This window comes from Vulpes vulpes, chromosome 4 (assembly GCF_048418805.1).
Source record: "Vulpes vulpes isolate BD-2025 chromosome 4, VulVul3, whole genome shotgun sequence".
Taxonomy (NCBI): Eukaryota; Metazoa; Chordata; class Mammalia; order Carnivora; family Canidae; genus Vulpes; species Vulpes vulpes.
The window spans coordinates 115,160,069-115,185,341 of record NC_132783.1 but is presented as its reverse complement, the minus strand read 5'-3'; positions in this window follow the sequence as shown (position 1 = coordinate 115,185,341).

Here is a 25,273-nt window from a genome sequence, read left to right as displayed (position 1 = left end):
TAGATATTATTATCCCTATTTTACAAATGGGACAAAAGAGGTTCAAAGAATGTGGAGCCAGAATCACAGGATTAGTCACCGTCAGAGGACAGTTTCTGTCTCACTCTAAAGTCTGCAATTTTAACATTTGTTACAAAGTTTACACTTGGATAAACATTTGTTTTCAGTGAAAATCTGCTCTAATCATATATTGACCTACTACAGTGGGCCCAGATCCATTTTGGAGGCTGCAGGGGAGAAAATTCAGCCAATGAAAATAATTTAGGTATGTAGATATATTTTCTGTAACATTTTATTTCTATAATCATGTATTAAATAGGAAAGGAATTAAAAAAAAAAAAAAAGCATGGGAATCCACTACTTTTTTGCCACATTTACTAGTACCTGCATTTTACTTCTGTTTTTAGCCCCTCATTTGAGAGTTTAATCAGCAACTATAACACATTCTAATAAAAAAAAAAAAACCTGTATTGCATACACCGAGCCCCAATGTGTAATTCCTTGAACCAAACCATCCTCATTTGTGTGTGATTTTGCTATCCATTCATTCAAAGACCACATGCTTACTATCCTCAAGGCCCTGGCCAGCCATACAGCATTGAGACTATCTCTACCACACCATACTTCTCTAAGCTTTGTCCCCAACAACCCTGCAAGAGTCAATCCTGAGGAAAATTGTGAAATCACTCAGATCTGTTGCACCATCGAGGTGTTTTCTCACCTCTGAAATCACTGTGGAAATGGTTGGAAGAGGAAAAGCAAAGGCAATAGGCTCCCAGATGTTTCTTTTTTGGTGAGGGGCCTAGTACAAGATAGACTATCAGACATTTTGAGGAAATTGGATGCAATATGCAGTAATTTAGTATATTAAGTTGATTTATAATCTATAATATTTTAATCCCTATTTTATGTAATACTAAGAGCTAATAGTAAAGCTGATCGAGATAGGTCAAGGAATGGGCTAAATGTTTCTGCTTGTTTTGCCTCTCAAGAACCCTATGAGGGAGGTGCTATCACAACACTCATTCTACAGTCAGCAAATGAGGACACAGAGAAGGAAACTGCCCAAGGCCACTCCAGAACCTCCAGTAGGAACCACCGTGTTATAACACTGCTTGCCACCGGTACTCTACATTGGTGTTGGATTATCAACAGAAATAGAGATGGGAATGTTATTTTAATAGGATGAACAGAAAGAAGCTCAGTACAAACAAGAGAAGGACACTAATGTGGTCCCAGAGTTACAAAGTATCAACAGTCCCTCAAGAAAAAGAGAGGCTAAGAGCATCTGTGTGTGGATAACAGCTGTGGGAAACAGGCATTGAGCCTTTCAAAGCCTCATTTGCCTCATCTGGGACAGGGAGAAGAGGGCCACAATAGCTTTGTGCATGTTAAACAAAGAGCACATAAACACCAAGCACTATTTCTGGCACAGATAGGTACCTGGCAAATCTATTCAGCTTGAATCTGAAGATTTGGATTTTATGATTCTATCTAGTACCCAAAGATAGAAGGAATGTGTGCATGGGATGGAAGGCTGCACTAAGTAACTATATTGCTTTTCCTTCCCATCCTTCCACTCTACTCTTGTTTAGAATATCAAACCAATGCACCAGGTAAATTCTATATAAGATCATAGGGTCCAATGGAATGGACTTTATCCATAACCCCTGGATTAGAACATCAACAGATTTGTTTTGAGGATCTTGTTTTCTTTTGCTGCAACAATCCACTGCTCCGAAGATATGACACATGCCTATCAGAGTAGTTCATAATGGTCACAAACCTCCAAGGGATACAAAGGAAAAGGAAGGGAAGCACACACAGTAGGACCTCCAGGGAGGGAGGAGTATATGATTTGGGGAAAAATTCACCAGGTTATTGCAACATATTCCCTGGGGAGGGGAATTTATTGGTTTCTAAAAGTTGGTCAGGAACAGTGCTAATCCATCCCAAACTTTTCATCACCTGGAATAAAACTAGGAAAATAATGACAGAGTTTAACATAAAACTAAATACTCCTTTTTAATAGGTATCCATCATTTTGAGCTCACATATTTCCTATATTTGGGGTGTTAAAATTGCCTTCCTTTTATAAAAATCATAGTGATTATAGATGTTGATAAGTTTTGTTTTAGTTATTTAAACTTTTATGTGAGAGGAAAATATTTGGCGATTCCATATCAGGGACTTCTTTGACCCTCGTTTTTGAAATTTCACTCTTGAAATCAAAATACATAGGAACAATCTAATCCAATATATTCACTAAAATAATAAATAATCTGTGGATAAAGTGCCAAGTGCCATTCAAATGGAGGTATTATCAGCCTTGGCTTCTGAAAGTGTTGGTGGCATTGTAAAATTCTCAGACATAAGAAGATCCATCACTTCTCTAGGCTACGATTTGAAGTTAATTGACTCAAAAGCAATTCCTTCATTTATGTACAGATACACATAAAATTAAAAGGAGAAAATATTTATTACACTAATAACATAATTTCTCCTATGCCATGAGTTTGACTATACCACCATGAGTGAGTCACTAATGGTTGCTGCATGCTCTTAAACCAACTGCTTTCCTACTCTAAGGTCTAGAGAATGAGGAAGTCAAACAGATGCCTCTTAAGGCTCTACCTGCCTCTGAAGGCCAGGAAAAATGGGCTGTCACTTAGCAAGTACTTACCACATTCTATGCATCACTTAAATGCTTACAATGCAGCATCTCATTCTGTTTTCTCAGCTAGCAGGTATCTACTACTATTGTGACTCCATATATAATAAGAAACTGAATCTCAGAGAAGTTGTACAAATTTTCAAGGCTATTTTTGGCAATAAGTGGCAAAGTCTAGGTTCAAACAAAACTCTTTCTTAACAACTAAATTTGGGAAACTAAAATCCTGGTGCAAATTATCTGACCACGTAAGTAAAGAGTTAAATAGTAGAATTAAAGTGCTAAACAGTAGGCATTTCTATAACTTAAAAATAGGTATCGGGGCCCCTGGGTGGCTCAGTGAGTTAAGAGTCTGCCTTTGGCTTAGGTCATGATCCTAGGGTCCTGGGATAGAGTCTCACATTGAGCTCTCTACTTAGTGGGGAGCCTGATTCTCCCTCTCCCTACCACTCTACCTATTTGTGTGCGCTCTGTCAAATAAATAAAATAAATAAAATCTTTTTTAAAAATAGGAATAATATCTGCCATAAAGCATTTAGGATTATACCTAGAACAATAGTGATTATTCTATTAGATATTGTTGCAAAACATAGTCATAAGGGTGGATAAAGCCCTGAACCTTGTAACCAAAGCATGTGAAGCAGAGGAAAGGAAAAGAAACAAAAATTCTACCTCCTTTAAAGACCCATTTAAGTTCTGGAATGGCATCTTTTTGATGTTTTATTTCCATTCACTCCATCCATGGGTCCATGTCTTTTAACTCTCAATGTTTTCTCCCACCTTTCTTAAAACATAATCTTAGTACTCAGCTCATCTTTGAACCCTTAGCAGAACTACTGCTGTAGGTCTCACCAGAAGCTTGTTGTAGGTTGAATAGTGTCCTCCCTCCTCCCCGCCCCCAAAGAGATGGTGAAATCCTAATTAGCTGGTAGCTGTAATATGACCTTATTTGGAAATAAGGTCCTTACAGATGTAAGGTGTAAGATGAGGTCATACTGGAGTATGGTGGGTTCTTAATCGAGTATCACTTGTGTCCTTATTAAAAGAATAAGACAAGACCCAGAGTTAGACACACACAGAAGAGACCACCATGGAAAAGATATGGACAGGTAGAAGAAAGATGACCGTGTGACCATGGATGCAGACATGGAGGTTTTGGACCCTAAGTTAAGGAATGCCAAGGATTGGCAACAATGACCAGAAGCTAGGAGAGTGAGCAAATTTTGCATGTCTAGTCTGTAGAAACATAATAGTTTGAAGCCACCCAGTGTGTACTAGTTTGGTACATTAGTGCTAAGAACCATACACTTACAAATGTATTAAAAGGCTCTCAGGTACTGCTAATGCCAGTTTTAAGAACTGTGAAAGTCATTCCTTCTCTCTCACCATTGAGCATCCTCCCATGCCTGTCTCCCTTCACCTGTGGCCTAGCTTCAGTAGCAAGTGCACATCATCCATTCTCAGCTGAAGATCATTTCTCCTAGGAAACCTTTGCTGCCATCCAATAGTGGGTTAGAGAGTAGGATTTTATTTCCATTCTATTTATAATATTTTAACCATTATTCTTCCATTTTTAAGTATATACTGGGCACTCTTGTGATCTGTCTAAACTTAGAAGCCCAAGATTTATCAAAACATGACTTTAGTTTCTCATAATTACTTCATTCATTGTTTATCTTCTTTGACTTCTTTACTAACTCCCATGGGGCAGGACAGAGTTGGTCTGCTTCTCTGTCATCCCAATACTTGACACACAAGAAACACTTGAAGAAAAGACTGAGCAAAAGAATAAGGAATGAAGATTTTTTATGGCAATAATCAGAGGAAAAGTGACTGCAGTAGAAACATCAAAAAGAGAATTATTTTCCAGGAAAGTGAAAGTTGGTAATACCAGAAACATATTAGGATCAGCTTTTTAGACAGATAGCTAAACTCCTAGGGAAACCTAGAAGCTGAAGCTCTGTGACCTGCTCCCAAACAGGAGCCTTCCTCCACCTCTCCTGGGCCTAACTGATCCAGAATGACCCTATTTACCCTGCAGAAGCACCCTGAGGTAAGGCTCTAAGTGAGCCATTAGCTGACACTTTACATTTGCAAAATAAGTGTTGAGTCCTCTGATTCTACTAACAGAGATGAAAACTGGCCTTGAGAGAGGGACAGAAACAAAAGTAAAGGCCACAGCCTGCTTTCAGGGCACAGAGTTGTGTTTACAAACAAGGTGCTAAATGAGCTAGAGACATACAGTTTCTGGAATGATGCCTTGAAGGCTTTCCTCTACCCCTCTCTGGAGCTACTCTTTCCCACTCTTCAATTTTAAAAAAGTCCATTCAACTGTTGAAATGTGAACACTAAAACAGGAAAGCGTTTTCTTTTTTTTTTAAATAATAAATTTATTTTTTAATGGTGTTCAATTTGCCAACATACAGAATAACACCCAGTGCTCATCCTGTCAAGTGCCCCCCTCAGTGCCCGTCACCCATTCACCCCCACCCCCCGCCCTCCTCCCCTTCTACCACCCCTAGTTCGTTCCCCAGAGTTAGGAGTCTTTATGTTCTGTCTCCCTTTCTGATATTTCCTACCCATTTCTTCTCCCTTCCCTTCTATTCCCTTTCACTATTATTTATATCCCCCAAATGAATGAGAACATATAAGGAAAGCGGTTTTTAAGCCCAATCTTGTCAGGATGTACGTGTAGATGTACACGTTTGTAAACGTTGGTAAAGAAAAAAAAAAGAAAGAAAAAGCAGGCCTCGATGCAGGTGGTCATTTAAGAATCTGGCCCTCCTGCTGCTGGCCTGTGCCTTCTAGAAAAGGATATAGCTGTGGGTGATTTTTTGCTAACGCAGTGCCTCCTGCTTGTCCCTGTTAAGTGTGCTAAGACAGGTGAAGAGGATAAACATAACAACACCTCAGTTTTTGTAACCCACACAAGAGGATATTCCCCTAAGATTCATTTTTAGGTAGGACCTGAATTAGCAGAGTAGGAGGGAGAGCACAAGCTGGGAGGGAGTGTCTGTGCATACAGGGAAATCCCACATAAGCAGACCAGTGAAGTAATACCTTTGATAAAACAAATGAGTATTTCTTTACTTTAATGTGCCAATCAATTGGAGATCTTGTTAAAATTCGGATTCTGATTTAGTATGTCTGGGATGGTGATACAATCTGCAATTTCTCACAGGTTCTCAGGTGCTGATCTGTAGGTGACACTGAAACAGGGAATTGGATGACAAGTTCACATTTGCAGAAGGATTCATGGATGCCTTTTCTTTCACTAAATGTATATTTTTATTATCATGTTTCATCTCTTCACCAGTGTAACTTCTATCTTTAAACATCTCTGAAATTTGCAATTCACAGGGCTCTATAATCTCAGTCAACCAAGTCAGGCTTGAGTTTGTACTGAAGTTATCACTACCTGGGCACAGGGAAACATTAAGAGGTCATCATCATAACCACAGAACGGGTGTCAACAGCTTAGAAGACAATCCTGAAGGCCAGAGGGAGACACTGTTTCAATGAGAAGTCAGCAAATGGGGTGGAGTACAGGGGAAGAGAGGTGAATCTGTGGTCTCTCAGTATTCCCAAAGCAGTCCTTGTGAGTAGGCTTGTTCTACATAGCAGCAAAGCCATCTCAGAGCCCTGCACCTATGGCTTTTAGTGAGGTACATATTCTTTAAAAACACTCCATCTCGATTGCTTTTAATGGCAGAGAGGATGACTTGGGTGGTAAAAATTTGGTACACCACCAGCCTGGCTTGGCTGACAGAGCTTATACAGCACTAGTAATGATCAAGCTAAAGATGAATCATCTTTAGGGTTTAATTCTGAATGTCAAGTTATAGGAAGAATTTATTTGTCCCTTTAAAAAATATGCACGGAATATGAAATAAAAACATCCTAAATATATCTGAAGTATATATAAGGACATAGATATTCTAAATAATGAGAGCAGTATGTGACCATGTAATTGACAGCTTTTCTTTCCATAGTATATATGAAGTGATGGTACATTTTACAGACCATGGCATCTTAGATTTGATTATAGTTTTAAAAACATTACTATTTACTGAGCACTTATCATATATCAGACAAGATGCCAAAGAGCCAATTGTCACCTAAAGCTTCAGATAGTTAGACTTCTTATGCCCCCGCGTGTAAAACTGAATAGACTTATATAGTTTTTCCTTTTTTTTCTATTTTATAGACAAGAGACTGAGGTATCAGAGGAGCACTTTCTTGTTCAAGATCAGACTAAGTTCAGTTCAGCCCTTACTTGTTGAATAAGATACAGTCAGGTAAAGTGGACATTTAGCCTTTTGTCTAACTGAACACTTCTTCACAATAAGTCTCAATTAGGCATTTACCCACCTGCCACCCTCTGGAGACCTTTTAGAACTTGTTTTATGTTGTAGATGGATGCAAGGTCATATCTGGGCATCACAAGGGCTCAGGAGTGATTCTGGAATTTAATAAGCATGGCAGGACTCAAAACAACCTCAATGCTTAATGCAGTCCTACAAAGGTCAAAAGGGTCCTTCCAGAAGGCTAATAGCACCCCTGTGCATAAACATTTTCAACACAAGAAAGTTATCTCATTGTAGAATCTGTAGTAGTGTTATTCCAATTCATTCCCCAAGTTTCAATATTTTGTTTACTTTTCTCTGACAAAGAAAAACGTCCTTTTACATCCAAATCCATTTGCTCTGTAAGCTGTGACTGCAGGATTTCAAAATTGCTAGGATGGCAAATCTTTTGTTTTGTTAATATAATAAAATAGTCTCCATCACAGTCAAATCTGCACTCTACCATGGTCAATGAACTCTTGGGAGCCCAACTGATGTACAGGGCAAATGTAAGAGGAGAACAATGCAAAATAATTTCTGATATGAGCCTGAAGCTCATTGGTGGCATTATTTAGCTTCCTCGGAACCAGACAGACAAGGATCCTCAGTCTTTGTGTCTTCTTGCAAGTTCTATTTCCTTATATCTATTTTGCCACTATCAGGGTTATCCTCCTACACCACTGAAGTACTTATCAGGAATTTACTACATGCCAAGCACTATGTTCAGAGCTTTACGTGGATTTTTTATGCCTTACAGAAACCCTATGAATTCTTCTTACCTCACAAATGGGCTCAAATAAGGCTTTGAGAGGTAAGGCCTTTTTTCCATGGCTTGTGGTAAGCAAGTGGGAGAGCTGGAATACCAGCTCAGGAGGTGTGTGTCCAAGTTCCCAGAGCTCTTCATTATGCTTAAGCATGCTCAAGCATGCCCTTCTCAAGCCTCCCCTTCCCCTGCAGTGCCCAGAGAGCAAAATTCTGTGCTCTTAGTTTACCATTCAAATGCTCCCACAATGTTGCTCCTTCCTACTCTTCCCAACCCCGTTTTGTTTCCCACCCTCTTCAAACGCCCCACATGTTTGACGTTGCCTTCAATTTCACCTTTGGTGAAGTGCACCCATCAACAAGATAACACTCTTTTCAACCATTGCAATCTTAGTATGACTCATAAAAACTGCAGCATTACTGTATGAAGTCTGCACTAACCCATTCCCAGATACGCAACATATAATTATGCCTCTTTCTGCATTCTCTGAGAATTTCCATTTCTACTAGTTGTTTTATTTGGCTTTATAATCTATATAATTTATTTTGTACCACTCTTCTTTACTGGTTTTATGTTCCTGATGAATAGAAATCATCTCATTCGTTTCTGTTTCTTGCCAGTATCTAATGTCCTATATGAAGTTGGGAAGGTGAGAAGAGAGGAAGAAAGGCAAGGAGACAGAGAAATTTTCTTTTAGGTTATGGACTCCTAGTGGACAGAGGACACATCTATCTAATTTAACTCACCACAAAGACTCAGAGTTACAACTCCATAGTCAACAAATTCTTATTTTCCTCAAAGGGTCTTCCCAGTAAGTGTCAGCCTGTACTAGATATTCCAGTTAACGAGGAATGACCTCCAGTATGGGCATCCAATGATAATGTGGATCACCACCAACACTGTACAGTGACTCTGCATTCTCACCTGTCCACAGTGCTATGGCCATACCTTGTCCTATGTACCAACCTTTACATACTTATCTTCTGCTTATTTCTCATTTGAAGAGCTTCCCTGACCCCTCTCCACTGTCCTCTCAAAAGGATGGCATGCAAACCTCTCATTAGGTTAATAAGACCTCTTATTAGGGGTCTTTTTTTATGCACAGTTCCCATACTAAAGACATCAATCCAATAATAGACACAACAACTCACAACCAAATAGGAGCATCAGTTTTCATATTGGAGTCACTATCCCATGCTTATTTAGTTCAGTGCTTAACATGGTTGCTTTGCACTCACTTATTCCCAATGCATTTGATAAAAACACATATTCTATACTGTGGTTTTAAGACCATAGGTACTATATAGTCAGATTGAGTGCAAATGTCCTCTCCAACTTTACCAGCTATTATTTGAAACAAGACTTTTTAATTTATCTATGAGTGGTCTGGGAGACTTGTTAAAACATAGGTTATGACTCAGTAGGTCTAGTTTGGAGCCTGACAGTCTGCATTTCCCATCAATGCCAGGTGATGCCTATATTGCTAGTCCACAGACCACTCTGAGTACCAAAGACTTTTACTGAGTCTTCCTCAACCTTGGCTTTATATTATGATCACCCATCGGGCTTCTGAAGCTTCCAACACTCTGGCCACATGCCAGACTTATATCACAATCCCTGGGTGGGACCCAGACAGCAGCATTACAGTTTCCTTACCACAGAGTTCTTATAAAGATTCCATGGGCTTGTCATATAAAACACACCTACAGGAGTCTCTGAAATATGGAAAATACTTAATATGTTAGCTGTTTTCCTATAACTATTACCAAAAAAAATGGATATATGTTTCTCAGGATGCCGTTTCAACAAGATGTCAATAATATTCTTAAATAAAATGTTCATAGTTAAATATGCTTGGTAAGTGCCGCATGCGAAAGTTTCCTCCAGGAGACACACAGATCACCTAAATTCTCTTTGAAGATCTGTAATGTAGAAACTTATTAGTTAACCTACCATTTACTAAACATTGGTGATCCTTGAACCCTTTATTTGGCACTATTGCTTTTTGTTTGTTTCTAAACATTTTAATAAAACACTTAACAAATTTTAGATCATCATTAAGTTACATGTATTTAAATAATACAAAAAGATTCTATGTATACCCTTTATCCAGCTTTCCCTAATTATAACTGTAGTACATCATCTAAGAGCCTGGCATTGACATGATCAAGATACAAAATATTTCCATTATCTCAAGATCACTAATGTTAGACTTTTATAGGTACACCTACTCCCTCCCACCCCTACCTCTCCTTAAGCCTTGACAACCAATTATTTGTCCTCCAATTCTAACATTTTGTCATTCAATAATGTTACATAAATTGAACCATATAATATATGACCTCTTGGGATTGTTGGGTTTCTTTTCCCCCATCAATACATTTCTGTAGATTCATCCAGATTATTTCATGTATTAACAATTTGTTCCTTTTCATAGCCGAATAGCATTCTGTGGTATGTATATGCCATAGCTTACTCACTCACTGAATTTAGGTTGCTTCCAACTTGGGGTTACTATTAATAAAGCTGCAATGAACATGTGTGTACATAATATGAACAAATTTGTATGAACATAATTTTTTATTTCTCTGAGATAATGCCCAGGAGTGTAATTTCTGGATCATATGGCAGTTGGATAATTATTTAAAACAAAAACTCTGCCAAATTGTTTTCCAGACTAGCTATACTATTTTACATTCCCACCAACAGAAGTATGAGTGATCCAACATCTCTACATCCTTATCAGCATTTGTTGCTATTTCTCTCTCTCTGTCTCTCCCCCACCCCCTGCCCCCTCTTGCCATTCTGGTCAGTGTGTAATGGTATCTCGTTGTGATTTTAATTTGTATTTCCATTATGGTTGGTGATAGTAAACATGTTTTCATGGACTGCCACTGCATACTCACTTTGGTGAAAAGTCTCTTCATTTTTGTCCTATTATCTAATAAATTATCACTTTTATATGTTGAGTTTCAAGAGTTCTTTAAATATTCTAGAGACTACTCCCTTGTTGGTATATGGCTTGCAAATATTTTCTTCCCCTCTGTAGTTTATTTTTATCCTCTTACAGCCTTTCAAAGAGCAAAAATGTTAATGTCAATAAAGTCCAATTTATCACATCTTCCTTTTAGGGATTACATTTTTGATATTAAGTCTGAGAATTTATTTACCTAGCCCAAGAAACTGAAGAATCTCATTTGTTTATAAAAATTTCATATTTTTATGTATTCCAATTAATTTTACGATCCATTTTTGAGTTAATGTGTCATAATATGTGACACTTGGATTTTATTTATTTATGCATGCTTATGGATGTCCAATTGGCCCAGCACCATTTCTTGATTTGTTGAGTGAGCTCTTTAGCTTATCTGCCCACTACTCTCCATTTCTTAGAGTCTTATGTTTGTTTTACATATAATGGCCAGGCATTTCTAATAATTTCCATTGTACTTAGTGGGAGTGATAGAGAAAATTACTTCTATCCTCCCGGAAGCAGGAGTCCCTGTTAACAAACAGTCAGTTATATAGAATTCTACAGTTTGGAAGAATTGGATGACCACATGCAATGGAACAGACAAGAGACATCCCCATAATGGTGAAATTCTAGGATCACGTAAAGGTGGGATGTGTGAGAACATAGATGCATTAACATGCTCAAAAATAAAGAATGCTACTGAATTGCTTTAGGACATCCCTTTGAAGTTCATGTTTAAAGAACTACGTAACTTTTTAGTCTTTGGTTATACTCACAAAATTTCTCAATATCAGCTGAGTTTATGGTATCAAAGTATGCCTTTGATCCAAATTCTGTTCTTTAATTTTACTTTTCCAAAAGCACCATACTGAAAGGAAATGTCAAGATCACCAAAGTACTTTAGACTATCATAAAAGAGCCTCAGACATCAATCTCCGGGCAAGAAATTAGAAAATTCAAACTTGTTACATGCTGTTCATGTGCATAAATATAAAGTAATTCCAAGATTCAAAATCTAGTCATTCGACTTTGGAAAAATGATTTATCCCCTGGGATTATTTCTATAATTTATAAAATGGGTTGATACCAGTTAACTCACAAGACTCTGGAAAAAAAATCTAAAATATAAGCAATTTATAAAATTCTGCTAATATGTAAGGGAGTAAGAGTTTACCAGAAACATTCACCAGCAGTGGCTGGTCAAGTCCAGAAATAATTCTACCTTCTATTTGCAGCTTCAAATTGATGGTGGTAGGTGCTGAAAAATCTAACAAATCCATATAATATATTTCATTTCTGTGAAAAATATAAAACCCCTTGAAAGTTACTAGTCTTTCATCTCTTATTGATATTTTAATGTAAAGTTTACATGTATTTAAATAGGAGTCTGAACCATTGACCGAGAAGGAAGTTTTCTTCCTAGATACTGATGGGTGGTGACCCTGTGAGGTAGGGTAAGTTTCTTAGAGTATGGCCAGAGGAAAATCTGTACTTCACAATGTGGCTCAAGTCAACCCTAAACCCACATTGGACTGATGTGTATTCCTAGTCAAAGTTGCTGATTAAAACTATTCATATGTTTTATAAATAACTTATTTAGTGTCTACTATGTGACAAGTACAATTCTGACTCTGAAGATACAGCAGTGAACTTTTTAAAAATAATTTTCTGGGGTACCTGCATGGCTCAGTCAGTTAAGCATCAATTCTTGGTTTTAGCTGAAGTCATGATCTCAGGGTCTTAAGATCAAGCCCCATGTCAAGCTCCAATCTCAGTGAAAAGTCTGCTTGAGATTCTCTCTCTCCTTCTCCCTCTGCCCCTCCTCCCACTTGCACATGTTCTCTTTCTCAAATAAATAAAACTTTAAAAATAAATTTAAAAACAATACTTTTCCTAAAGAAGGTAAAATCAGGACCTTCATATGGATACAAGATCTGAATATATTGAGGATTTTATTTAACTCATTGACAAAGAACTAAGCAGATGTTAAGCCGGCTCAAAGGCAGAGTCTAAGAACAGGCACATTTAGTAATTAAATATAAATGAATCTGTAAATGAATGCAAAATTATCTTTTCCCATAATAGGAAGAAAGTTAGAACAAAAACTCTCACCCTCATGGGCTTACATCTTAGTGGAGGTATCAGTAAACAAGATAAATATGTACTACATATAGTATATTTAGTTGTGTGGATGGTGGGATGTACAAACATTAATTGGTTGGCCAGAGGATAAAGGAACTGCAGGAATATGTGGACATTCTGTAAACTCAGGAGAGTAGACTTCCATTCCAGTAAGCTTTAAGTTTCTTTCAGCTCAAATATTTTATACCTTTAATTTCATCCTAGTGTTGTGAAATCTGTCTTGGAATATTTTATCACAAGATTCACATCTTTCATGCCAGCAGATATAAGGACAGGGGCTGCTGAATCTCAGGTAAAGGAGTAGTGAATGATGAGTGCTATGGTATCTGCTCACAACACATTAGTTAGCATTGGAAGAAATCTCACAGCCAGAAATTAGGCTAGGACAAGTACTATTCATACAATCCATCTATCATACCAGGCTCTATTGTGCCTGACTATTATTTTATCTTCTCTATTTCTTCATTTATCCATAATATCATTTATTTGTTCATACATGTATTCCTTCACTGAAGCAGAACATAAATTAAGAGTCAATGATGTAGGGACGCCTGGGTGGCTCACTGGTTTAGGGCCTGCCTTCGGCTCGGGGTGTGATCCTGGGGTCCTGGGATCGAGTCCCACATCAGGCTCCCTCCAGAAGCAGGCTTCTCTCTCTGCCTTTGTCTCTGCCTCTCTCTCTCTCTCTCTCTCTCTCTCTCTCCCCTTCTCTCTGTCTCTCTCATGAACAAAGAAATAAAATCTTTAAGAAAAAAAAAAAGAGTTAATGATGTAATTTATAGGAGTAGCCCTGCCCTTAGGTTGCTCATGGATGACTACACAGACACACATGTATGGTTACATGACTCATATGGGCATGTGACACACTATACAGATAGCAAGTATCAGAGAAAGTTCATGGCAGAATGTAGGTAGTAATAGGACCTTTTAAGGATAGGTGTATTTTGGCAAAATAGAGAATATAGGGGCATTTAGTCCATGTGGGATGAGATCCATAAGCATATGTTTTAAGTCTAAAATGTCCATTCATGACCATAGGTATCTTTTCTTTTGCCTACACAGCCACTATTTTCATTCTGGTATAGAGCCATGATTTTGCTTTGGAGAGCCAACCCCTCACTCATGCTTAGGTGGTACTATGCTCTGGGATCTGGAAATGGCCTCTGCCTTTCGCTTGGCTAATTAAAACGGAAGGTCCTCCCTATAGCTTCTTAGCTTAATTTGAAAAGGATGTCAATTTCCAGCTATTAGGAATGAAAAATGTTATTTTCTATAAAGATTGTTAGGCTTTTGTAGGGCATTAACCTGGAGACATGGAGAATGGTAAATCTTGTGAGAACTGGCCTGAAGATAAAACTGATACAGAGAGAATCACAATCGGAGAGTGATTTTCTGATGATCAGAACCTGGATGTAGCCATGGCTGGAACTAACTTACTCCCTAATCATCTTGGTCACTATACTTAAGCCAAGAAATTCCCTTTTTTCTCCAGCTAAGGTTACTTAGGTTTCTATTACATAAAACTAAGCAATTTTTTAATAATACATGCCAATTCAGGATTATGTAGAACAGTGTGAAATAAGATTGAAAAGTAGTTTGGGGTAGGAGTGCTTGCATATAAGGCTAAGGGACAGAATTGTATCCTAGAACAGCTATTCTCAAATAGTAACGTGTACCCAAGTCACCTCGTGGGCTTGTTAAAATACACATGGTTGAATTTCATCTGTATTTGACACCAGATCAAAGACGGCCATTCTGTGATCTGGACAGTGATCTTCGGTATACTACCAAAAAATAGGAGTAAAAAACAATGTAATTCCTTTCTCTATCACACTGATTAAAACATATAGTGATTAAGACCACTGCCAGTAGGAGTTGAATTTGGCAGGTCTGGATACAAGGAAAAAAACAAAGTGATCCCAATGACCTACAAAGTAAGCTCAAGAGTTAGATTTCAGCCCTTCCTGGGGCAAAAAAGAAAATAGTGTAAATATTCCCTGTTTCAGCTCTACTTTTCCACTGTGAATGCTTTATCTTCAAGTAGGTTTCCCACTTGCGACAAAGATGGTCACCAGCATAGCCTGGCTCACATCTTCACAGCTTAGCAGCCATCATAAAATGTTGTTTATTCTTTCTAAATACTTCAAACCAAAGTCCAAATAACACATTTCGTTGGTCTGGCTCAGGCCACATCCCCATCCTCCAAGCCGTCACTGTGATTGGGAAATGGAACAAACCCACTGACCAGTATATCCATCTACCCACCTACCCATCCATCCACTGAACCTTGAAATTGGCAATGAAAAGTAGCCTTACTTGATCCACTTATATTGGGATTAAGGAGGAGCATAGCTTTTTATCAAGACGAAACAACAATGTCCACTTTAACACATGGCACAGATGGCCTGCCATAGTTTTTGCCCTGCTCCAAGAAGCCATGCTCAGGCCATGCTAGAGAGAGGTTCCTTATGCAGTCATGTTTTATACCTTTTAAGCAAAATAACATTTAGAGGATATTTTTGGAAAATCTACCATAGAACCTTGTTAAAACTATTAACCAATATAAGTGAGAATGTACATTTTGTGAGAACTCTTCCTTGTAATACTCTGATTTCACATGGTATCTCATTTCCCAAGACCTCAGAAAGTGTGACAAACCTAGTGTTCCTGTGCTATTTGATTACTTAAGGCAGAGAAACTGAGGCAAGGAGAAATCCTGGTATTATCTTACTTCAGCTAGGAGTTGGAGCAAGGATGTGGTCAGCATTCTGACATTAATGCTATTTTCTCTTTTTTAATCCAAGAGGCTATGACAATTGGTCTCTAATCAGGGTGCATAGAGTTCACTGAGGGACAAGGTCAATCAAGGGACATTCAATCCTGTCTCATCTCTAATCATACCCTCTTCCTTATTTCCAAGAAATAGTCCATATTGAAAAAGAAAATTCAAACTAAACATTGTATTGCCATTCTACCAAAGTTTGGCTCTCTTTCACATACATTTTGAAAATAACTATCCTAATCTCTTTGAAAAATAAATGAAAAAAAAGAAAAATTGATTTGTGTTGCTTCCTTGGATTCAGAAGACAGCACAAACCAGACACAGCCGAAGTCCACTGCTATTTTGATGCCAGTCTGTAGGCGGCAAATTACTCAAGGACACAAGAGTGACTAAGACTGTTTTCTGTTTGATGTTGATAGAGCAAGTCAATCCAGTGGTTAAAAAAAAAAGAAAAGTCACTGAAACTGATGAAAGAACTAAGTGAGGACACAGCTCTTCCACATACTGCATTCCTACTTCAGTTAATGAGGTCTGTACTGCCAGGAAAAACTAATAGTGGCCGGAAGGAAACCAAAGCAAAAAGCTATTTTGTAAGCATTACCACAATACTGGATTCTTCCTTTCATGAAAATTTTATCTACCTAGACAACTCCTACTGATCCCTCAAAATCCTGCTCAAGCACCTCCCCTTCTTCTGATACTTTCCTTTGACTGGCTCCTACCAGATCTTGGGTCCAACTTCTTTCTAATGTGGGTCACCTTGGAGAGAAAGGATTTATTCACAGAACTATCATCCTCATTGAGCATTTATTGATCCCATTAACTGTTAATTTTTTTGCTTTACAAGCACAATTCCTGGCATGGAGTAGGCTATTTTCAAGAGTTTTGGGATAAGTGAATACATATCCTGATAAATTACTGTGGAAACTATCTTAGGAGACAGAGACTCCTGAGATCAAAGTGACAAGATTGCACCTTTCTAGGGAATATATAACATATATTCATCCCAAAATCTTTATCACAAATTAGGTATAGCAGTAACTCCTTTATCAGGATTCACGTGAAGACTATTAGAGAAAACCTACTGTATGAATGTTTCATTAATTGCCATGCCTCAGGGCACCTGGGTGGCTCAGTGGTTGAGCATCTGCCTTTGGCTCAGGGCAAAAAGGGTCCCAGGATCAAGTCTCACATTGGGCTCCTCACAGGGAGTGTGCTTCTCCCTCTGCCTATGTCTCTGCCTCTCTGTGTTTCTCATGAATAAATGAAATCCTTAAAAAAAATTTGCCAAGCCTCATAAGAGACAATCATTATTATACGGAGTCTATGGTCTAAATCCCCACTTGAGAAAATACCAAACTACAAACAAATCTAGGGCAGGGCTTGGGCTTAACTGTTTTCTAGGTTTTTACCTAGGGACATTTTGGTCAGTGTGAAGACCATGGACTCTGACATCCCACCACCATAAATGAATATAGGTTTTGCTATTCAGTAGAAGTGTAACTTCAGGCAAATTATGTAACCCCTTTCTGCCTTGAAACTTTCTCATCTGAAAACTAGGGATAACAACAGTACTTTGCTCAGAGTTACTGTGAAAGATAAATCAATGCATTTAAAGCTCTTTAAATAGTGCCTGGTTCATAGTCAACAGAAAGTGAGCTGTCATTTTTGCTAAACTCCACCATTTATGTCCTGGTGGATTTAAGAGAAAGAAGACAAACTATCTCCTCCCTTTACATTCCTACCACCACCATCATCATCATCTCTCTCTCGCTCGCTCACTCTCATATTCCTAAAAGTTTTCCAAATCATGTCTTTGTCTTCAAGTATACCCATCTCCAGATTTCCCCTCAACACTGAAGCCAGTACTTTCTAGCCACATAAAAGGTGAAATCTTTCTTGTAATCCTCAGTAGACCACTGGTCCTATTCAAATCCCTATTCCTTGATTTGGCAAACACAAAACTTGGAAATCTCTCCCTCCACTTCCCTCTGGTTATACTGAATCACGTGTAATTCTGTGTAATTCCATCAACATGCCAAGCTGTTGCTCATCCTGGGGCCATTATACATGTTGTTTTCACTACTGAGAAGATTCTTTGTCTTTTGTTAAACTAATTCCTTATCATCCTTATCAGGTCTCAGATTAAATAGTTCTTTCTTAACTGGTCCCCCTAACCTACATAACTCAAAATGCTTGAATAGTACCCCATGCTAACTCTATTATTACAATAATTATGTAACAGGAACACTTGTGCATGCCATGTGTCACTCATCCATTCAACTGGTACATATTTATTGTGTATCTACTATCTGCCAGGCACAGGGTATACAGGGATGAATAAAGGAAACGTGGTCTCTAATATTTTGCATATTTAGTGTTCTGTCTGTTATCTCATTAAGTTCTTACAATAATCCTGCCAAATGTGTCACCTGGGTGGCTCAGTGGTTAAGTGTCTGCCTTTGGCTCAGGTCGTGATCCTGGGGTCCTAGGATTGAGTACCACATCGGGAGCCCTGCTCCATAGGGAGCTTGCCTCTTTATCTGCCCATGTCTCTGCCTCTTTGTATCTCTCATGAATAAATAAAATTTTAAAAATCTAAAAAAAAAAAAAAAATCCTGCCAACTACCTTGCTTCTAGATTACCACACTATGCTTGAATTTCATGCCACAGATCTAAACCCCATCACTGGAATTTAAGATCCTTCAGAGGATAACCACATGTCATACTTCATTCTCAACTCCTGAATATAGTGCCTGGAATATGGGTTCGAAATAAACTTTTGCTAAATGGATATTATCCAGTCACTGCCATGACCACACACATCTGAGCTACCCTCATTATTTTGGCACTGCTGGAAAGTTCCATTTCTCCTTTGTTGAATAGAGACAGGAATCAGAATTTTTAAATGAACTTTATGTAACACATACACACACACACACAAACACACACACACACACACACAAACACACCACAAACTTTAAAGAGAAAACAAAGCAGAAAAACATATATTGAATGCTTATAGGTTTCTTTTTTTTTTTTCTTATAGGTTTCAAATTCTGGGTTAAAAAGGTTACTTCTGTTATATATATTGTCATAATATCCATGAAGTAGGTATTAATAAGATTCACATTTCAGCAATGAGAAATGGAGGCTCAAAGAGTTTAAGAAATATCCTCTAGATCAACAGCTAACAACGGATATGGCAAAGTTGAGAAGCAAACCCAGGTCTAGCACATCGAATGCCTGATTTATTAATCATTATATTATCTTTCTAGGAAAACAAGCAAAAACCAAAACCAAAACAAACAAACAAAAAAATCACAGGAATGAACGTGTTCCTACAACACAGATTCTTTATACTATAGTTCCCCACATGTGGAAAATGTTCTCCTGTGTCCCTCTGAAGGTTGGAATTGCACATCAAGATATATATTGCAGCAACCAAAGATGGAAGTAATCCAATAGTAATCAGCTTCACAAACACTATTGAGAGAATTCTATGATGTCATCCATAGAAAGCAGCTGAAAAGTGTCAGATTCCACTCAGTCTGTTAACACAGTCAAAGGCTGAGCCCCAAAACAGCTCAATATTCTTGCCAGCTGGGGTTCTCTCTTTTAGTCTGGATTTACCTTCTCTCTGGAGTCAGTCTCAATCTTGTCTGGTACACACATACTAGCCCAGTTTCTGTAATCCTTCTCCGAAGTAGCTCTAAGTCTCCCTTAAGGTTTGGAGAGGGTGCCCATGGAAGTACTCCTGTAGTACATATAAAAATAGACAATGCAAGCATTGAGTTATGGTGCCATAATTTTTCTCAGGTTTAATTTAAATAAGTTTTTTTTTAATATTTTTTTACTGGAGTTCGATTTGCCAACATATAGTATAACACCCAGTGCTCATCTCATCGAGTGAAACAAGACTTTTCTCCACTCCAGCCATTTTTCAAATTCAGAATCCAAGACTCACAGAGGCAAAGACCAAATCATACCATGAAATAGCTCCAATCCTGATTACAGAGCCTTTAACTCCCTACTTGCAGTATATGGGACATCCCAGAAGACCAGATTGCAATAAATAAAGGCCACAAGAGACCTGGTGTGCTGAATCCAAAGCTGGCAAGGTGAGGTCTCCAACAGCAGCAGGGTTTCCCCAGAGACCATCCACTGCTGAGCAGCTCTACTGGAGCTGCAAACACCAGCATTCCCCACCAGAACAACAGCAAAGAGAAATCCCTCAGTTTCTCAAGCAATCCCCCTGCCCTTAGCAGCTCTGTGCTTCACACTCCACAAATGGCCCAGCTTTCTCCATTTAATCAATTGCATGATGCATTTATTGCCTCGTTTTTCATCCTGTTGTAGAGATTATTACTTGAATAAGTCTTACTGAATTGGAAATGAGCAGAAAAGAATCACTTAATGACTTATTAGGAAGACATGTTTTCCTTGCACAGATCTAAAATCTTCATATACCATGAGTAAACTAAATTCTCCCTCATTTATGTCAAAGAAAAGAAATGCTGCATATATACACATAAAACCAAAAGCTGCCTTCTTAGGGATTCTTACCCTGCACACTTCTATAGGAAGAGGATGCCTCTCTCAGAATAGGAGATGCTGATGTGATTCACCCTCAGTCCCATCAAGCGGTAGGTGTCGCTATCCCCAGCATTTAGCAGGTGTCAGCTTGACCATGGAGCTACAGTTGCAGCACTTGACATTTTCCTCTTTCTCTATTTATCATCTGTTGTCCCAGAAACACAATGTCAGATCCTCATAATGCCTGGTAAAGGAGCTGGGTATTATCCCTACTTAATCAACTCATTTGATTTGACCAGTGTCTTATAATTAATTGAAGGCTGAAAAGGAGCTGGAATACATGTTTTTCTTCTACTTAGGCCAAGACTGTTGTGACATTTAGAAATTCTTCAATTGAAAGGCACAGAAATCTGACAGGGTTTAATTGATAAGGATTTCATGAGTCCACATAACTGGTAATCTAATCATGGGGCAGGCTACTGGATCCCTTGAGTCAGGTCTCTGAAGGAAGGCTAAAGGGAAAGAAGATGAGAAAGCATCAGATGGAGAGGGAAGGGAAAGGCGGGAGAAGGATGATGTAAAGGGAGCGGGGAGAGGGAGAAATCGGGTGAGACCAGAAGAGAAAAGCAGAGAAACAGTAGGAAGAGGGACAGGAGAAGTGGGGAGAGAGTTTGCTGATACAACTGAGCAAAATCACACCTGAAATGGGCATTAGACATATTTCAGAAACACAAGAAATGTGGTATTTTGAATAGAATGCCCTGTTAGTGGTGGGCAATAATCATAGGCAGGAAGAGCACAGCACTTGGAAGGTTCACCCAGAGAAAGGTCAGGAAGAAAAGAGGGTCAGAGGACAAAAAGACTCCTGCCTCTTTAAATCAGCTTGGGAAAGGCATTCTTCTTACAAGGGCTGGGGCTGGTCCAGATACCCCAGACAGGTGTAGGCAGAAAAACAACACCTAATCTCAACATTAAGAGAAATGAAATCACGGCTGACTCTCCTACCCTACAGGGGTAATAAGAACTCCTGCCTTTTAAAGTTAGATGAGATAAATTAGCAGGTCTGCTTGTAGAGAACCATCCTGAATGGTACTGAGGCCAAAAACACAGCTGGAAGGATTATCTGGAATGCCTAGAAGCTTCTGTGACCCATCCCTCACATTTGCCATCTGCTCAGTGCTTGGAAGCTCACTGGAAAGTACCAGGGCAGACTGCAAACAAAAACGACCTCAGAAACACCCAGAGGATGTTCTTCCTCACCTCTCACTTATTAGAAAAAAAAAGAAAAAAAAAGTTAGTTACAAACTAAATTAACACATAGGAAAGTACAGACAATCAGAGACTAATGAGGGATAACATATGCCTATCTCTTGGAATTCAACAACCAGACAGTTTGCCATCTTTTGGAATTCTACTTGTGGGGAAAGAAGTGTTATAAATTCACTGCCCTCCCAAAGTGCCTGGATGACTCAATCAGCTGAGAGTCTGACTCCTGGTTTCAGCTCAGGTCATGATCTCATGGGTCATGGGATCAAACTCCAAGCTAAGTGTGGAGTCTGCTCAAAGATGCGCCCCCTGCCCTTCTCCCACTCACATGTGCACATGTGTGCTCCCTCTCTAAAACAAATAAAACTTTAAAAAAATTTCACTTCCTTCCCCCCTCCACTATTTCCAGTCCCATTCTCTCCCTCCCAACAGAAAACCACTATCCTGAAATAGGTGCATAGCATTGCCTCCCATATTCTCATATTTACTGCATATGCACATAGCCCTAAGGAATATATATTCAGTATAATATTTTTTTCAGTATATTTTGTGTGTATTTTTGAAATTTCCATATGGTCACTTCATTTTACCATTTGCTATTTCAAAGCAACTGATTTGAGTTTTATCCATGCTGACCCACGTGGACCTCGTTCATTTATTATAAATGTCACATAGAACCACCTTGCATGAAGTTAGCACAATTTGCAAAATATTCATTGATTGGTGAATGCATTAAGTTGTTGTCAGTTTTTACCATGGCAACAACGAGACAATGGACATTATCAGACAGGTCTCCTTGTGCACAGCTTTTCTAGGATATACACTGAGGGGTCCAATAGATAAGGGGTCCAATAGATAAGCTGCAGGGTACGTGCATTTTCATCTTCACTAGGTATTTCCAAATTGCTCAAAGTGCACAATAAATCAATCTCCTTGAACTGCACCAAAATGCTTACTCCTGTTGGCGGAGGAGATAATGCTTCAACTAATGTCTCCTAACTAGAAGCGTAATGATTTTCTATGAGAGGTCCAAGGAACGTATCAGTTGGCTTCAAAACAGTGCAGGTATGGTAGGGTGAAACTACAGGGTCCTGTATTTGGTTACTGTCTCCACCCAATGTTACCTCAGGAAATTCATTTCTCTAAGTTTCTTTCTGCCCTATGTATCATGAGCATAAGACTGCTACCACCTGTTCAAGTTATAGGTTAGGATTGAAGGAAATGATGCAGACATTGTACTAGGACACAGTGTCAGACATTTATAGAACACTCAGTCAGTGTCCTCTTTTTCAGTGTTGACCTCCATGCTATAGATCTCCAAGTGCTTTTGGGATGAACCTGGTAATGCTAAAATGAACCCATCATAAGAGGTTGGTGACAAAGGGTCATGGCCAGCTTCCCACCTACTCCATTCCCACCCCCCACCCCCATCCGCCCCCACCACTGAGGTTCCACAAAAGGGTAAAGGAAAATACCATGGGGGAGAGAGCCTGATTTGCATTAAAGGCAATTCCTATGTCCTGCTTAATCCATCCTCCAGGCCTCACTGGGGGCTCTTTCTTCTCTCCTCTTTGTTTTAAAAGAAATCCAAAAAAACACATCACAGGAGCTTTAAAAAAAAATACCCCAAGGAACCCTGTGTGGTAAAGAAACCTGAAAGGCAACACCTACTCTTTTGCATTAAGCCTCCAGGAGTCCACGGATTGTCCTTCAGAGACCTGGCAAAAGGTCCTGCACACCCCTCCAAAGGCAGCACAGTTCTCTAGAGGCCACAGGAATTTAAAAAAAAAATTAAAAGCCTTTCCCTCTAGGATGTTAGCAGAGGATGTCAGCACTTAAAACATGAGTGGGAGGGAGCCCCAGAAGGAGAGAGAGGTGCTGAGCAAGTGAAAGCAAGCAAGCCAGTAGCAACTGAGAAGAGAAGGCTGAGTGCCTCTGCTGACTGCTCAATAGGGCAGCCTCCCCTGAAAAAGTGAGTAATGGATCACCTGCACCGATAATGCATCCTCCCTTTTATTTCACCAGAAAGAAAAGCACAATAAGTAGATGCCCAGAAGTGCAGCTGCCTAGGAGTCCTGAACAGGAGACAAAAATAGGAGGCTAGTTTGTTTGGTCATTAATAAATGTATTGGAGGAACTGAATCCAGGCATGTTCGAGTTTGGAACAAGAGAATGATCCTGTGAGTCACAGAGTCTAATAGGGTTGACGTTCCTTCCTGTCTAATATAGACGAATTTAACTATGAGTAAAGATCCTGATGGGAAAGGTCAAAATAAGCATTTCAGGTATGTGCCCTTATCGCCATCCCTCATCCTTCCGAGCCGACCAGGATGAAAGCCTTGGAGCCTAAAATTATAAGACCAATTAGCAGGATGGATGGGAAGACATTAAGAGAGAAATGTTCCCTAGTTCAGTAAAATCTCATTAATTCAAACCCCATTTGATAAGTTGAGCATAGGCTAGAATGGAATTTGCAATATAGTGCAGCTGTGAAGAACATGGACTCAAGTAAGGACCTGTTTATTAACTCCCCTAAACCTCAGTCTTCTCACGTATATAATGGGGATTATAACTCTACCTTCTTGGTTACTAGGTTGGTGTGGTAATTAAAAGGAACAGGAACTGCTAGGTGCTTAGCAAAATCACTGAAACATATCTAGTGTTCAATAAATTGAAGCTGTTATTTTAAATCAGTAATAATCATTGTTGTAACTCAAGCCATAGGACTATAGAAATTCTGAGGTCTAACTTTCCTGGGCAATCATCTGCATAGCACTCTTCCAGAAAATGAAAGGAGCACAGAGAGGCTCAGTGACCTGAGGTCACACAGCCACTTGCTATCTCATGTCTTCAGAGACACTTATTTAGGCATCTGTTCCACCAATGAGTCACAAGGTGTTTAACACCTATGATCAAAAAGGAGCTGCCCTTAGAAGGGACTTTGTCTTCAGGGACACTTATCTAGGCATCTGTTCCACCAATGAGTCACAAGGTGTTTAGCACCTTATGATCAAAAGGGAGCTGCCTTTAGAAGGGACTTTGTTTTCAGTACGTCAAAGTCACCTAGAGTTTGATGCAGAAGTGCTTGTTAAGTAGCCAGTTCAAGGTATTTCAGTATTTAAAAGAAAGAAATCTGTTTTTAAGATAGAACAGGAAAGACCTCCTCCCTGCTGCAAACAAAACGAAACACACAACTAATTCAGACTTGCTGTTACATGGGACCATGTTTTCTTTTGCAAGTCCCATAAAGTAGTCTGTGGCTTTTACTCAATAAAAGCAACTCAATTTTAAAAAATAAATAAAAGGAAGCCACTTTTGCAGAAAGTAAAATGAGAGAAGAGAAAATCAAGTGGAGGATAGTCAGAAGGAAAAGGGGTGGATATCCACAAAAGAGGACTTTGTAAGGACTTTAGCATTCTGAGAGCCACCAGCAGCTGCAGTCTGGGGCAATAGAGCTAAGCACCACACTGGTAAGACTATTGTTTTGGTCTGTGGAACAGGACTTCTGCTCAACGCTCACACTCCACATCCATGTAAGGTAGTTATATTTCAAAATCTAAAGTTAAGCATTAGATTGACTTTGTTTTACAACTAAAATGTCTTTTGCTTAGCAGACTTATGTGTTTTTGCTTGAGCTTTTGACTCATTGTATCTGATGACACTGGACAAATCAATGATGTTCTGTTTTTCCCCCTAATAATGCACTTCTTGATGAACACGTTCACTGCATATGCACATCACATGCACATGGTGTAGAGATTTTAACTTAATTCAAAAGCAAGTTAGTTGATTT